The sequence below is a fragment of the Anguilla anguilla genome, chromosome 5 (assembly GCF_013347855.1).
Source record: "Anguilla anguilla isolate fAngAng1 chromosome 5, fAngAng1.pri, whole genome shotgun sequence".
In the NCBI taxonomy this organism is placed as follows: domain Eukaryota; kingdom Metazoa; phylum Chordata; class Actinopteri; order Anguilliformes; family Anguillidae; genus Anguilla; species Anguilla anguilla.
The window spans coordinates 55822497-55838277 of NC_049205.1; the positions used below are offsets into that span (position 1 = coordinate 55822497).

At 42.5% G+C, this 15781-nt stretch overlaps 1 protein-coding gene across 3 annotated transcripts in view; it reads right to left on the reverse strand.

The window, feature by feature from the left end:
* LOC118228406 (cadherin-8-like) overlaps positions 1-15781 on the reverse strand; it is a 171061-nt gene that overhangs the window by 29213 nt on the left and 126067 nt on the right. The window lies entirely within an intron of this gene.

The following is a 15781-nucleotide window of genomic DNA, read 5'->3' on the forward strand; positions in this document are numbered from 1 at the left end:
CGCCATCCCTCTTCAGCGCCGAATTTCATGGCCCCGCGAACACGTTTAGAAAACTTAATGTTACGGTCCGATGGCGGGGCGCCCTGCCGACCCGATACGCTGGCTAAAAACAATACGGGGTTCCCTTTTACCTCCAGGGAGTGGGTCAGAGCATGCTTAAGTTCCAGTCACACCTTTGTAATTGCATTCTTTTGGAGAATTCAACAGCACCTGACTGCGTTCTCTCCTATCTGGTAGACCATTCCATTGTTACAAAATGAGATTTTATTTACCACAGATCATTTAAATGCATCCATATTGTATTTTCTGTTTTTCATTTTTTAGCCTTGCAGAAATCAGTTTCTATACAGTATGAAAATCTCTTACCTGTATAGCTTCACAGATTTAATTCATGATATATTATTCATATTATGCATTATCCATTATTAATCTGTGTGGTTCTGTCTTACTGGTTCTTGCCTCATCTGTATATTTGCTGCCGACCAGCCTTTTCCTCTGACCCCTTGACTCTATGTGTGTATGGAGGGACTTTTTTATACACTGCATTCAGCAGTCATAAATCAAACAAGGGAATACATTACCCTGCCAATGTGTTTGTAAAACAACTCCAGATTATTCGTTCTTTTCTTTTTTTTTTTGCTTCATGGTTGCCCTCCAGAAATGCATGGAGATTTCTTCACAGATAAAACCTACATTTGTCAGGAGGCACAAAGAAATGAATCACACTTTCATTTGGCTCTGGCACGCGCACGCACATAAACACACACACGCACACATGCACACACATGCACACACACACACACACACACACACGTGTACACACACAAACACACGCACACACAGCTCGACATTCAAGCATGCCTGCACTCACATAATTATTAAGTTGGTTTTTTCCAGACAAATAACAACAGCAGACCATAAAATAAAATAAAATAAAAATAATTTCTGCTATTTGTAAGCAATCTTTGTTTCCCAATGGGAGACAAAATAAGCTTACTGGAGCCGACAGTATAAATGGCATTGTGGCTGTTTTGTGAATGATGCTTTTAGGTGTGCTGACAGCGCTGCTAAGTGCCTGTTGGATTCGACAGGCCAGAGACCCAGCTGTACATGCCTGGAATCATCTATTAAGGAGCTATGTGAGACTCGGCCTGCTGTTGAGAGCCAAGAGTCAACCAGGATTCCTCTCAGGAGAGTAATTTTAAGTCTGATTGACCCAGGGCTTTGAAGTAGGTGGGGACCTGCTCCCCCCTCCACATGTGACCTTATTCAGTTGAATGTAGTCATCCTGAGGGAGAGTTGGGTGGGCTGTGCCTGTGTACAGACTTAAAAACGGACTCTGGGTGTACCCAAAATTGGGGCACTGTGAGGAGCCTGTAGGTGGACACCATCAAAGCAGAGGATGCTGGGAAGGAAAGCAACACATCTCCTTTGTTTGCTTCCTGGTTTAGACAACACGACAGCCCTACCACGAGAGGTAAACATTGCCCGGCTCCCAGCAAACACGGCTTTACACAGCCTTCATCAGGTACAATTTGTGGGTTTCAGCAGGTGAAGCAGATGTGTAAATAGACAAGGCATCTCCCGGAAGGTCTGACATGAATCGGAAAGCAAAGGGATGCAGTCGTGGCAAATACATATCCTGCAGCGTTATTGCAGAGTGACAGAAAAGTACTTTGTGTAAAGAGATGGGCTTGCAACTGAAAATAGGCTTAGAGGATGCTGGTGTTGTTTTCATTCAGCTTCGCAAAGTTATACACTATATCTAACAGCTTCGGGAAATAACCAGCCGTATTAATCATTAGTAGATATGCTATTATCATGTTGTAAGGTGTTGTGTCAAATGTAAGTTTCTCTGGATAATTGCGGCTGTTAAGAAAGGACATAATGTTAGAAATTGCATATTGCACAAATTTCACATTAAATAGAAGCGTCATCCTAACAGTATCCCAGGGTTCCACACGCATAGAGTAGCTTGGTAACAGTATTCTCACAAATATATGTTTTTTTTTTTTTTTTTTTTTTTCTAAAGTCCTTCTAGGGTCAAGTGCTGATCAATACCGACCGCACTGTCCTCTTTCTAACAAAACAGCCCAGCTCCCGTTCTGCCCACGGTCTCATCGAACAGACCACAGGCACCAAAGCAGTCTGACCCCAAAAACCCGGTTTAGTATCACAGCCTTATTATTTCTGACTGAAAGACCCTCAAACGGTCCTCCGAGATGCGCGTTTGTGAGCAATTCATATGCCTGCAGACTGCCCGCAGAAACTCAGCTCTGATGCAACCGTGACTTCTGAGCCATTTGTTGCGGGCTGCCGAACGTGCCCACAGGTACGGTGCGATCTAACGTTCACCGTTTCTTCTGAGTGTGTGTGTGTGTGTGTGTGTGTGTTTGTTGTGGAGAGGGCAGGGAGGTGGTTAGCTGCTGGAGTGCTTTTGGGCCTTTTACTCGCCTCAGAAGATGCAGTGGAACACACATTCCTTTGAACGCACAGGTACTGAGAGTTCCACACCACGTTTTTCCTGTAAATGAACGACCTTTCTATTAAAGTAAAGATCGTGAAGATACGCTTCTAAGGAAGGTATTTCTACCCCTCGCTATAAACCAAAGGTCTGCTGTGAAAATAAATAAATACATAAAAAGAGATTTTTATTTATTTATTTTTAACCACCCAGACGAAATGACTCACGCTCATAGAAACCACTAGACAGTGCCGCGTTGGACATTGTGCCCGAAAATAGAAGTGCTAAGAGAAGCACTTTGTAGACAGGAAATATACTCAAGCCAGTGGATTAAACCACATCCCACTTTTCAGAAGTGGATCGCAATTTACTTATTTATTTAGCTACACATTCATGGATTTATTTATTGATTCATGTATGTATTAGTTGGGATATGGATAATGTACAACTGAAGATAAAAAAATAAAAATAAATAAATAATAAAAAATCCAGTCTGCTATCTTCAAGTGTCCCTTGCGCAGGGCACACGTCCTGATTGCAACAATAATACACAAAGTTTAAAAATAATAAGCATAGGCATTAGCTGTCAAGTGGCCGACCGGGGCCATGGCGGACAGATAGTGCTACCCGTGTCCCCTTATGAATTCCGTACAAAATATTGCCTTCTAGGTGAAATAATCTTCAAAATCAAACTGACCTCTCTCATGCCCTAGTCATGTGAAACATACAGAGAAGAGTTCCAACACCAAATCTTCAATCCTCGATCAGAGCTGCAATGCTAAGTGGGGGATACAGTCAGTGTATGGTAGAAGTGCCACAGTCTTCTGCGAATCCCACTGAACATAAAGGGCTGAACATGTTTGCGAGTGCAACATAGACAGGAAGGTTTTAAGAGTATGTATGTGCTGTCACAGGCCAATATGCCCTGACCATAGCATTGCTCAAACTCTGTGCTTTTCCAGTCTGTAGAACACATAGGGATTCTACTGTTTGATAAACAGCAAATGTGCATACAGCAGATGGTATGTACATCACTGAACTGTTGCGAACTGCATCAATGATTGCTTAGTTAGTTTCAACTTCTTTGAACTTCTTACAACTGGTTCTTTGTTCAAGTTCTTTGAGACTATAGATTTAAGTTTATAAGCCTGGGTGTCCGGATTAAGCCCACTTCAGTCAATATTTGTTTGGTGCTGCTGCTAATTAGGCTATATGTTCAAGTTGTTCACGATTCATTTTGAGTTAATATACATGAAGGAGAGGACATTAGAAGCTGTATTATTCACTGGAGAATCATTCAATTGTAAATTGAGTATAACATTATGTTCACATTTGAATTATATTTTTTTTTTAAACAAATGCCTAAAGAGTGCTACAATTCTTCAAATCAAGTAACTAATTTAGTTGTTTGAAGCAAAACAATTTTATTACATGTGTAATAAAATTGTAATAAAAAACTATTATTACAATGATTGCAAGGTTTTTTGACAGGTTTTATGCTAGGACAGAAAATGACCCCAGTGGGTCCTTTGTGTGAACTAGGTCAGTAACCTCAGATAGAGACAAGTACTAATGGTCACTGCATGGTTTAATTATTTAAACTCCGCCTCAGTCCCACTATTGAGAGCCTATTAATACTTTCACAAACCATTTGACACAGTAGGGAACTTAACCTCTGAAAGCTGGCCTAACTATGGAACAGCGGGTAAACAAAAATTACCGAGCTGTAAAGCCAAGGCAAAACCATAAGAGGAGAGAAAGTGATCAGAAAAGTAGGCTAGCCTAATTGTAGCCTGAATCACAGTGGGACAGTACAGGGTGGGAAGAACCGCACGTCAGCAAGCGAACAACTGGAAAATCTAACATTTGTGTCTTCGTTTAAAAAGTGATTCGTCTTTGGTTTCAACTGATTGTTAGCCGCTTATCAAATAAGCAGCTAAGAACGTACTTCGTAGGCAGATCCATGATTTTCAGGGGTGTGTGAGTACATCATTACCTCATGAATACTTAAAATATAATTTATAAAGTAATGATGTCATTCCACGTGCATGCTTGCTGAATTGGAATACCAAAATCATTCCTTGCTTTCATGTGATGTCCTGTAGAGAGGATTTGTTATATGACATGCAGCATAATGGCTAGCAGTTGATTGTGGTCTAGGTAAGCGGTAGTAGGCATGTGTTCCTCAGATGTGGAGAATGTACTTGAAAAGTCACACGGGTAAAACCTTGAAATACAGGAATGCATCAATAGGAGGGCCAATGAAGTCGGAGAACTGTTGAGAGGAACAGGCCCCCCATTTCAGTCTCTCCGCTCTTAGAGGTGAAATCTCCTTTTCTGAGAATCTCTCTCCTGCCCGCGACTGCCTCATATCAATAAAGATGAGCTTGGCCCCCTTCAATATAGTCCAGGACCGTCCGCAAGTGTCTCTGCTGCCAGGGCAACAGAGCACTCAGAATGCTTGATACGGCACTCTGGGAAACTTGACCGAGCGGCTTGATTTGATGCTTGTCGCACAGACCTGGCGGCGGCTTTTACATCAACGCGTGCGCTCCGGGAGGTGAGGGTGGGGGGGGGAGAGAGCGATTGGCTTAAAACCAGGAGGCGAAGCGGATTTCAGTCCGGCCGCGAAACACAGGAGGACCCCCCGGGCGCCCCCCCACCGCCCCCCCTCCCCCCCCCCTCTCCAGCGAGGCCATGTTCATTTGAGCAATGCTTAGGAGGTGCTTTTCAAGGGTGTCTGAACGCTGCGAGCCAGGGTGTTAAGCCTCATGCCAAATGAGGTCTAATGAGATTTGTCTTTCAGTTTTGCCCCCGTTTCAAACCGCTCCCTCATTCCAAAAAACAGCCTTCTGCTCTGCTTACAAAACAGCTCACTGTAAGTGTCACCACACAGTATATACAGGCAGTTAATCATGTGAAGTCAAGCCTCAGAGGGCAAAAAAAGCATCGAAACGCAATAAAAAACACACGTCTTTTCCTAAGATTTCAGTGCTGAATTTATATGAATTTTTTTTGAAGAACACTCTTAGAGTATCACTGTTTTCTGAAATAAGAGATGAATCAGAATATACACTCACACTGAGGGATGAAAAAATTTCCCAGGACTGCAATGTTATTGAAGTTATTGGATTTGTAATTATGACTCCTCACCCCTAGCACTACACTGAACAACCTTTTCCCCTTGAAATGTTACTAGGAACTGAGAGGGGAAAAAAAAAAAAAAACATTGTGCTCAGCTGCCAAATACAAGACACAAACAAATGTATTTAGTCCCTTAGAGCTGAGATCTTTGCAGAGCTTGGCTAGGACATTCCGCGCGCCTGTAATGTCAACGAGGACATGCACTGCGCCGCAGAAGCGCGTCCTGCGTATCTGTTCCGACACAGCTGGCGCAGATCTTCACAGAGGAGACGGGAGGCGGTGGGAGACGGAGGAACGAGCGGCGTCTTCACGCCGAGAACGAGCCCCCGTTCCTCTAAGACCGAAGCCTCGGGAACGCGGAGCAGCCGCGTCGGCACGGCAACGCGTCGGCACGGCGACGTGTGCGCAGGGCTCGTTAAGGGGAGCCGAGGCCGTTAGCGTGCCCACGAGCGTGTGATGCTGCGCTCGCATTGATTCCGAGGCCTCGTGGCAGTGCAGGCTGGGGTCCCTACCCTACAATGAGGCTCTGCCTTGTATGCATGCCTTGCAGATGAGATCTGAGATCTCCCCGTATACAGTAAATACCGCTGGCACAAAGCAATACTTCCATATTATAGCAAAGGCTGAAGCATTTTTGATATATCCTTGATATATCAGCCAAAGCACACACAGTAAAATGTTCAGTGTTAAAGCAACTCTTGCAGAGTACATATTGTCCCTAGTGGATTCAAATTTACTCTGTTAGAGTTTAATTAACACTGGTGATTTTACTGTGCTCACACGTGCACCGATACGCACACGCAAACACAAACACACATACACACACACAACCACACATGCACACACATGAATACATTCATGTAAATAGTTTGTAAATGTGAATGAGTCAGTCAGTAAATATAAAATCTTCACATCTTATTTATTTACCTATAAAAAAATGTAACTGCACACACACACACACACACACACACACACAGGACTATTTCTGTGTTGTGACCAGTACCACAGTCTGTAGAACACTCCTGCTCATACCTCCTTCACCTGCTGTAAACCAATTATGATCAGCATCCTGGGGTCTCCCCATCATCCAGTCGTTTCATCACAACATTACATCAGATCATGTTCAAAGTGCAGTCAATTCAACCCCTGCTGTCCAGAGAGTGTACACAGTCAGACACCACATTCGCACAGGTATTGATCACAATGACTGTGTATTGATTGGTATTACTGCAATCCTCCCTGCCAGCACAATTAAAATCACAGCCTCTTTTCAGCAGTATTAGTATTCATATATTCTTCTTCCCAAAAAATGCAACACCATAAATCCCACCAGCTGAATAACAATAACCATAGATATTGTCAGAGCATTGCCAGTGTTGAAGTTGTTGAGATAGCAACCAGACAGCCAATCAGGGAAGACACAGCAGCTGGCAATCACCAGTCCACCCCTGTCGCAGGCTGCTGTGCCATGTGTTCCATTCAGCCTGTGCACATGCATCAACAGGTCATTTGGAAAGAAAGAAAAAAATGCAAATCAAAAAGAGACAGTTATTAACTGTTCTTTATCTTAAAGAGGAACTTGTTTTCTATCATTGATTATGTGTAATGCACTATATTCCCAAATAGTCTGGAAGGTATCACCTGTAGTTCTCTTAACACAGGCATCAAAATGTGGGTTTAAATAGCAAGTGAGATAAATGCAGGCATACCAGTGAAAGAACTTGCAGAGAAATGTATCGTATTTAAAAGAACTTTGTTGACACTCCCTGAACGTCACTTCTGTAATACGGCCTCGGAGGCCTAAGACTGGATCACACGCCATATTAAGGACATCGCTGCTGACGCCTGCCCAACCTCCTCCCTCCCTTCGACTGTGAGCAAAAGCAAAAAGTGGAGAGAAAGAGGGAAAGAGGAGGAGGAGAAGGGGAACCAGAATCTACTGACACCAGAGGTTGAAAGTGTCTTTTTTTACAGTTAAGCTTAAATTTCTGTTGTCCAGAAATTTTCCCTCCAGAATTTTCTCCAGACCTCAAAGAGGATTATATTTTATTTTTTCCAGTATGTTAGACTAAGGGTCCATGGGAATTTATTCAGCTTAAGAATGAAAATAGTGTGAAGTGGATGAAAAGTGCCTTCCTGTGATAGTCTGCAGTGACATGAAAATCACTCCCACAAGCTGGAGATGGAGAGGGCACTGCATTGACTGTGAAGTGCAAGGGAGTGTCACAAAAGTGCCCGCAGTGTCACTTTTATGTTGCAATTAATGCTCTTTGATAATACAGAAGAGGAAACCTTGGCTTGAGTGAAAAAATAAAAAAATAAAAAATAAAAAAATAAATAAATACAATAAATAGAGGGGAAATTGGGGGGGGGGGGGTTGACAGATTACAAAAGCATACATAGGGCCTTGACAAGCCTTTTACAGGAAACATGAAGAAAAACAATTAAAAGTCTCTTTTCTTCAATCCTGATGGGTTCCTGAGAAGCCGCTGTTTCCGAGTGTTGTATCATTGATTCATTTTAATTAGTTCCCCGGCAATGTGTGGCCGTGGTAGTTTTGTTGAAGAATTGCAGACTACGCAAGGCTCTTTGTGCTCTTAAGTGCTTTCCAGAAGACTGTTAAAAATTGAGAATATGAGGCATTACACGCTAATGAGTATCCTTATATGATATATATAGAGTGTATCGTATGCACGTGGTCATCATCTAGAAATATCACTGTCTGGGTAGGACTCCTATAACAGGGATATTATGGCACATGTATAGATTATTTCTGCTAAATTACCATCTTTATTGCGATGGAATCCTACGCATGCAAAAATTGGTCCTTGACTAATTAATCTTAGGAGCAGTCACCACAACTAGAGCTAAAATGATGCTTCACACTGTCAAATCTAAACACAGGAACACTTACCTAATTAATACTTTCACAAGAGTACAGTCAGACCACATGACTCAATTTATTCACACCCTAAACAATTATTCCAGAGCACGATGACTAAAGGATGCAGTAAAGCAATAAATTGGAGCCATTTGCACAATTATTTCACGTCCACAATCATCCCCTTCAGTTCTGACTGCTCCTCAGCTATTTTTTCCCTTCGATTACTGCATAATGTTGCTAAAATAAGAATAAATGCCATATAAGGGGGGACAATTAATCATGTGTAAACACAGAATGAAAGTTGCATTCCAAGCAACTTTCATTTTTTGTAGTTAGAAGTATTTGTCAAGAAAATAGATTGTACCGCAGTTGTGGTTCCAGTTTTGTATATGGGGGTACCCGGAAGATATAAAAGGCCTGATGACTACAGTTACGACCACAATGTAACAAGAGGGTTGCTGGTTTGAATCCTAGATAAGGTGATTTTGCTGTACCCATTAATGAGGTATTTTGCTTCTGTAAAATATACTCAGCCATATGGATTCAGCACATAATTCAATATGTTCAGTATGTTCCACTCATTGTCAGAGAGTTGTATTCCTCTCCAGTGGCACCAAAAACACAACACAGCAGCCTTATCAAATTGAAATTGAACTGAATTTAATAGAGCAGTTTTTGACTGCTACTGATTGAATTGCAGTACTTTTTCCAAAATTACGTTAAGTATGAATTCATCATAGTTTGGTGAATCTTGTGCTTTTAGTTTTTTGTTTCTTGTTCCGTATGACTCAAATTTCAATACTAGTTGGCTTGAGCCACCAGACAAAATGAAGAAGGCAAAAAAAAAAAATCACTTCTTTTTGGTTCTTTTTTTTTTTTTTTTTGCAACAAAGTAGGATTTACAGTGCCCCTACTCTATAAAGGCAACCTGCTTAAAATGTCAAATACTGCAAAGCCATTCACCGTCACTATCCACCACTATCAATAGTGTTTGTCAATAGGAAACACTTCTGCAGGAAAATGTGCTGTTCTACTTATTTACCATTTATTTATTTTTTGGTATTTTCAGACTGAGTCACCAGCCTAAGCCTGTTGTACTTAGAAATAAGTCTGAGAGCTTTTGCTTTGAAACTGATGTCGATGGCTCTTTTGCATATGAATAAGCACTGAATACGCGACATCGTCATAAAAAACCACCAGAAGGGCCCACAAACACGGGTTTCCACGGAGCGTTAATGTGCGTTCTGATGGGCACTGGAGTGGCGGAGACCAGAGGCCCAGGAGACAGAAGGGTTAACGGGTTTCCTGAGAGTGTTTCAAAGGTAAGAGCAAACACGGCATACGTGACTAGCGACTGAATGCGTCAGCTGGGGCTAGCGAGGCCTCCTGGGACCCGCCGTCAGACAATCCATCACTGGAGACGCGCACGCGCCCGTACGCGAGCTTGCGCACACACACACCTGCGAGCTTGCGCACACACACACCTGCGAGCTTGCGCACACACACACACGCGAGCTTGGGCACACACACATACGCGAGCTTGCACACACACACACGCGCGCACTCGCACACGTCTGCACATGCCTCATACGGGCAGACATACGGGCACGTGCGCACAAACACCTAAATGGACACAGAGCCATGGACACACACACATTACATTACAGGCATTCAGCAGACGCTCTTATCCAGAGCGACTTACACAACATTTTACATAGCACTTGCATTGAAGCATATACCGCAGCAATGCAGGTTATCTACCTTGCCCAAGGGTTTGATAGCAGTGTCTTCCCTGGGAATTGAACCTGTGACCTTTAGGTTATAAGACCAGCTCCTTACCCATTATACTACACTGCCATCCATTCATATACAGAAGGAGAAGAAGAAGAAGAAGAAGAAGAAGAAGAAACCTGTTACCTACAGTCCTCTATACATTCTGATCTGAGGCAGAACTCAAAGCCTTCTTCCCAAAGATAAACATCAATCTCAGCATACATGCACAGGTCAAAAGTCAAGGTCTCTCACACACACAAAAACACACACACACACACACACACACACAGACAACAGAAAAAAAGTGCTGATACTAAATATGACTTCTGACCGAATACTGACCATTCGATTTTCATCATCTTAATTATCGCCATGCCATTTTTATCATCACTGCTGTTATTGTGAGGGTGACATTCGATCACAGCACGGGGCAGAGATAAAGGGACAACATCACCTACTTGTACCAGCACTTCAGCTGAACCGCACAAAAGTTTGGGCTAATGGGACCGATATCTACTCGAGGGCAAGGGGCATCCTTTTCAAGAGATTTATCATTGGATCTGCTCGACACATCTGTGTTCCTTTCTCAAACGACCTTGCTTAATGGGATTTCATCCTCACTTTTTCCCCCTTCTGTAGGTGCTGTTTCTCAGTCCTCTGCCTCTATGATAAATGTTTCTGCATTTCCGTGCACAATCTACCACTAGGGCATACAACACATGAATCTTCCATTTCGACCCAGCTGGACACACTGACAGGAGATGCAACATCCCTAAGTTCACCCAGTTCAGTATCAAGTCATCATTTCTTACGTTATTTGTGTGTGTGTGTGTGTGTGTGTGTGTGTGTGTGCGTAGGTGTGTGTATGTGTGTGTGTGTGCATGTGTGTGTGTGAGTGTGTTTGTTTCCACAAAGAGCAAATGCATATTTCCTTTGCTTAATTTCCTTAGTTTTCCCTTCCCGATTACTGTTTAGTTTACGCACACTGGTTAGAATACGGATTTTAAAAAATACATTAAAAATAAATGAAAAGACACCATTTGCCACTGGTAGAAATCAGTGCTCTTCATTTGGGATGGAGATTCAGAGTATCCCGGGGGAATACACAGCTACACTATGCAACTCTCACCATTAATAATGCAGTACAAGCTAAAGCACACACAAATGAAAACACTGCAGCCAAGAGCCAGAGAAACTGAATGAATGAATTCATGCACTATGAAATACACACACACACACACGCACGCACACACACATACATGCAGACATGCACACATGCGCGCACACACACACACACACCCACATGCACACACACACACGCACACACACACACACAATCTCTATCTCTATCTCTCTCATAGGAATGACCACAGAAAAAGAATAATGCAGATCAGGGGTCTCAGCTATATGACACCTGATTCTACTTATCACGGTCTTGATTGAGGACCATGAGTAGTTCATTAGTTTAATCTGGTGACTTGAGATCTTGAGATGAGTGCTGGGCTAAAACGAAAACCTGCACCCCGCACTGGCCCTTTTCGAATAAGATTGGAGGCCCCTGATATAGATAGATTGATAGATTGAGAGAGAGACAGAGTGAGAGAGAGAGAGAGAGAGAGAGAGAGAGAGAGAGAGAGAGAGAGAGAGAGAGAGAGAGAGAGAGAGAGAGAGAGAGAGAGAGAGAGAGGGAGAGAGAGAGAACAAAAAAAATAAAAAAATCACTGACACCGCATTAAATATCCACAGCTCTCTGGCTGCATAATTAATAGATGAGGCAAACACGATTTCCGAAAGGAGGCCTGGGAGAGAGAATCCAGCCGTCCCGCGGGATAAAAATAAGCTTTGGCTACGGAGGAGTACCGACTGGAGCGCCAGGCGAAGGCCCTCGCTGAGTTCCTCTGCTCCATCACTCTCCACAGACTGAGCTCCCCTTCCTGTCTCTCACAGCCCCGCTGTCACACGCCTTGTAAAAGCCAATCTGTGACTCATCTGCTTCGGTTTACGCCGCCGACCGCGCTCCTCTTCTCCGATGCACAGTTAACTTGCGCCGCGTAATACGAGGCTCGTAACGCCATGACATTAAAACGGACCATCAAGTAAAATAAAAATAAAAATGAGACCCGATGAATCAGACCCAATCAAAAAACAGGTTCTGGATAATTATGAAACGAAGGTGTCCTCTACACTGTCTGTACCTGGCTCGCGAGCTTTGGTTATAAAATTATATTGCGCCATATTTTTTTTACGTGTGCATGTCAAACCCGGACTTTGCCTGTGCCAACTACGGCCAGCAGGCGCACGCTTGGCTGGGCATAATTTGACACAGATCTCCCTGCACAGGGAGGGATTTCACTTGTTGGGATGACTGTGTCTCATTGCTCTCTAGCGTCCCCTTCAGGTCAATCGGGCCCCCACATTGTGCCTTTCTGGTACACAGACTTCCACTTATTGAAATTACAATGTAAATTCCAAACATGCACATCTTACACATCAACACAGTGGTCGATATAAAGATTAATATCACCCGGTATGTATACCTTACGATGGGAATAACAGCGTGGGTAAGAAGTTTGGTTTTCCCCAAACTATATATAGTAATTAGAAAGTATGGATGAATCAATAGTGCTTTTGACAGAAATGGCCTTGAGAAGGGTATTAATTCATTTAACATTTATCATCATGCCAAATTGCATCCATCACCCATGATTTAAGATGACTAGACAATGTGAAGACATGATAGAGAGAAAGCTTTTCTTCAAGGCCACACAAGCAAAAAAGAGATGAAGGATCATTTAAAATGTTCTGAAATACAATAACATAAAATAGACTTTCAGCATAAAATATATATTTTACAATATTAATAACAAACAATCATTGCAGAATCAGTTGGAAAACAATATTTGCCATGATGAAATTTAATTTCAGCACAAAAGAACATTAAAATTGTATCAACAGGACTTCAACACCATTTCTCACTGCATTCACTGCTAGAACAGCCATTTGGGAGAATCAAACCCAGATTAATATTAAAGAAAAATAATCAGAATACATATCAGAGAACAATGAGAAAATAATTAATTTAAAAAAAAAGAAATATCTGCCATTTATGGTTAAAACACCCTGAAATCAGAATAGGGAAAAAACATACTGCAATTGCAAGGGTACAAAAATATTCCATATCCTGTGATGGTCAAACATACCTCATAAATTAAAGATTAAATCATTTTGATTTGTGGCTTAAAACGCAAAATGCAAATTTGAGTCGAAAACACCAATAATCTACAGCTCCTGGAGTTATAAATATATGGCAAGTTTGTATATATCACATGTGGTACCATTCACCATGAACCCCCCCCCCCCCCCCCCCCCCCCCCCCCCCCCCCCATTGTCAGAGGGAGGTAACCACTACACCCGCCCCAATATCGACTGTCCTGTCAAGGCATATCAAACTCAGCACTCCAACAATCACCATGTCCCATCAGCCCATTAACAAAGGCCAAGCCTATTTACACTCACTCATTACTTTAAGAGCCTCCAGGAGGAGAGAGAGAGAGAGAGAGAGAGAGAGAGAGAGAGAGAGAGAGAAAACCCAAGTGATTCTGCAAGTTCTCTTTTATCACTTATTTTCCATTTCTGTTTCTCCCAGCAGACGACTGTTTTGTCTTTCATTACAATGTGGTCTCTAACAATCTCCCAGCATAGAACAGAACAAATGTCCCGGCCTTATTCCCATGACAACTTCTTCAAAAGGAGACAAACTGGGCTATTAAGAGGTGTAACAAAAACTACATCGCACCCAAAAATGAGGCTTTATGGTTCAGTAGCATTGGTTAGGCTGTCCCAACAATGGCTTCAGGTTAAATTCCCTAGGGCTATAAAAACTGAGGACTTTAAAAACTGAACCGGCTGCTTCTCTGCTTCATGTACCGCGTTAAAAGAAATCAGGATGCTATTCCAGACCTCTGGGCCTTTCTGAGCGGCTCGGTGCCACAGGAATCTGACTAAGGGCCAAGCTTATGAGTCATCAAACATGGACACAAAAGGCCCGGCGAGGCTACACAAAGCTTACGCAAAAATCAATGACGCGCTTCGACAGCTGAAGATGCATGTGTCATCGCTGTGCCATGAGTGCCTTTTTTACAAAAGAGGCCTTTTGTTTCTCTCAAAATAGGGGTGAATATTGACAGTACCTGGATTGTTCTTCCCACACCGAGCAGGAGCGCACCTTTATTTTGGTCCAGTGTCACTACAGGGACAAAAACTGCTTTCAATAATTGTTTTGTTTTTTTTTCTAGCATTTGCCCTTAACTTTAAAGCATTAAAATATCCATTTACTCCAGATGTATGAGTGGATTACCTTTTCTGAATATTCACACCCCTCCCTATAGTCTGAGGGGAATGTTCTTCATCCTAGATCAACACAGCATTCACTTCTTCTCATTTAATATCATTTAAGTTTCTAAAAATAAAATTTCTGGTGATTCATGGAAATTATCGAATGCGTTGCATACACGGTGCACAGTTTGAAATCCTATTCATTACGAGCAGAACGGGTCTCATCAATGAGAGAGTTTCATCAGTGCGGTTACCAAGCTCACCAAGCACGAGGAATCCAAATGAACTAGCGAGAATTCATGAATGCCACTTCAGTTGCATTTCGGGACTCTAATTTAATGAGGGCGGCCATGTGTCTGTTTGCACAGGCCTTGATATTGCAGCGGGACTACTGGTGTTTGGAGGAGAGGGTGGAGGAATAAGGTGCCATCTGTCTCTTCTCCGGTTTATCACCTGGCTCTCCGGCGAAGCAGGCACACCAAGAGGCCCCCAGTGGCCATCTCGTCAGGGTTCGAGTCGGCAAACACGTTTTTTTTTTTTTTTTTTTTTTACCCTTCTGTGTAACAATTATTGTCGTTCACACCTCTTTCGCAGGTAGGGGACGGATTACTCCACTCCAATTACATGAAACATAATCTCGAGCAGACTTAGTTATTTCAACAACTTCGCAATCCCCTCGCGGGCACCGGAAAGCCGCGAGTGCCGCCGAGCTCGCATATGGATCGGGAAACCTGATGGGGAAATTTTGTGCACGTCTCGGCCTTAAAGTCAAAGACTCCATTAGTGGGAAAACAGAGGCAGTAATCCTATGGGATTTGCCCAATCCATGCAAATGATCCATAATTCCCTTTGTGCTTGAAATTCCGACTGAAAGTAACAAATTTAAATCAATTTCGGCAAAAGAATACGTGGAATAATCTCATGAACGCACAATATATAGCTTACACTTTTTCTGCAGAGTCAAGATTTCAATAATAACAATAATTTAAGAATTGAAAATTTGAATGTTTGGAGGTCATAGCCTGGTTGCAAAACTAATGTAAATCTATATTTATAGGCTTATTAGGGATAAAAATGGAAATTGCTTGGAAACTTAATAGGGACTGATGGTGAAAGACGATAAGTTGTGATATATAGTTTACACTCTGTACCTGTTCCGTGGCTTTTGTGCATTTGGTGAT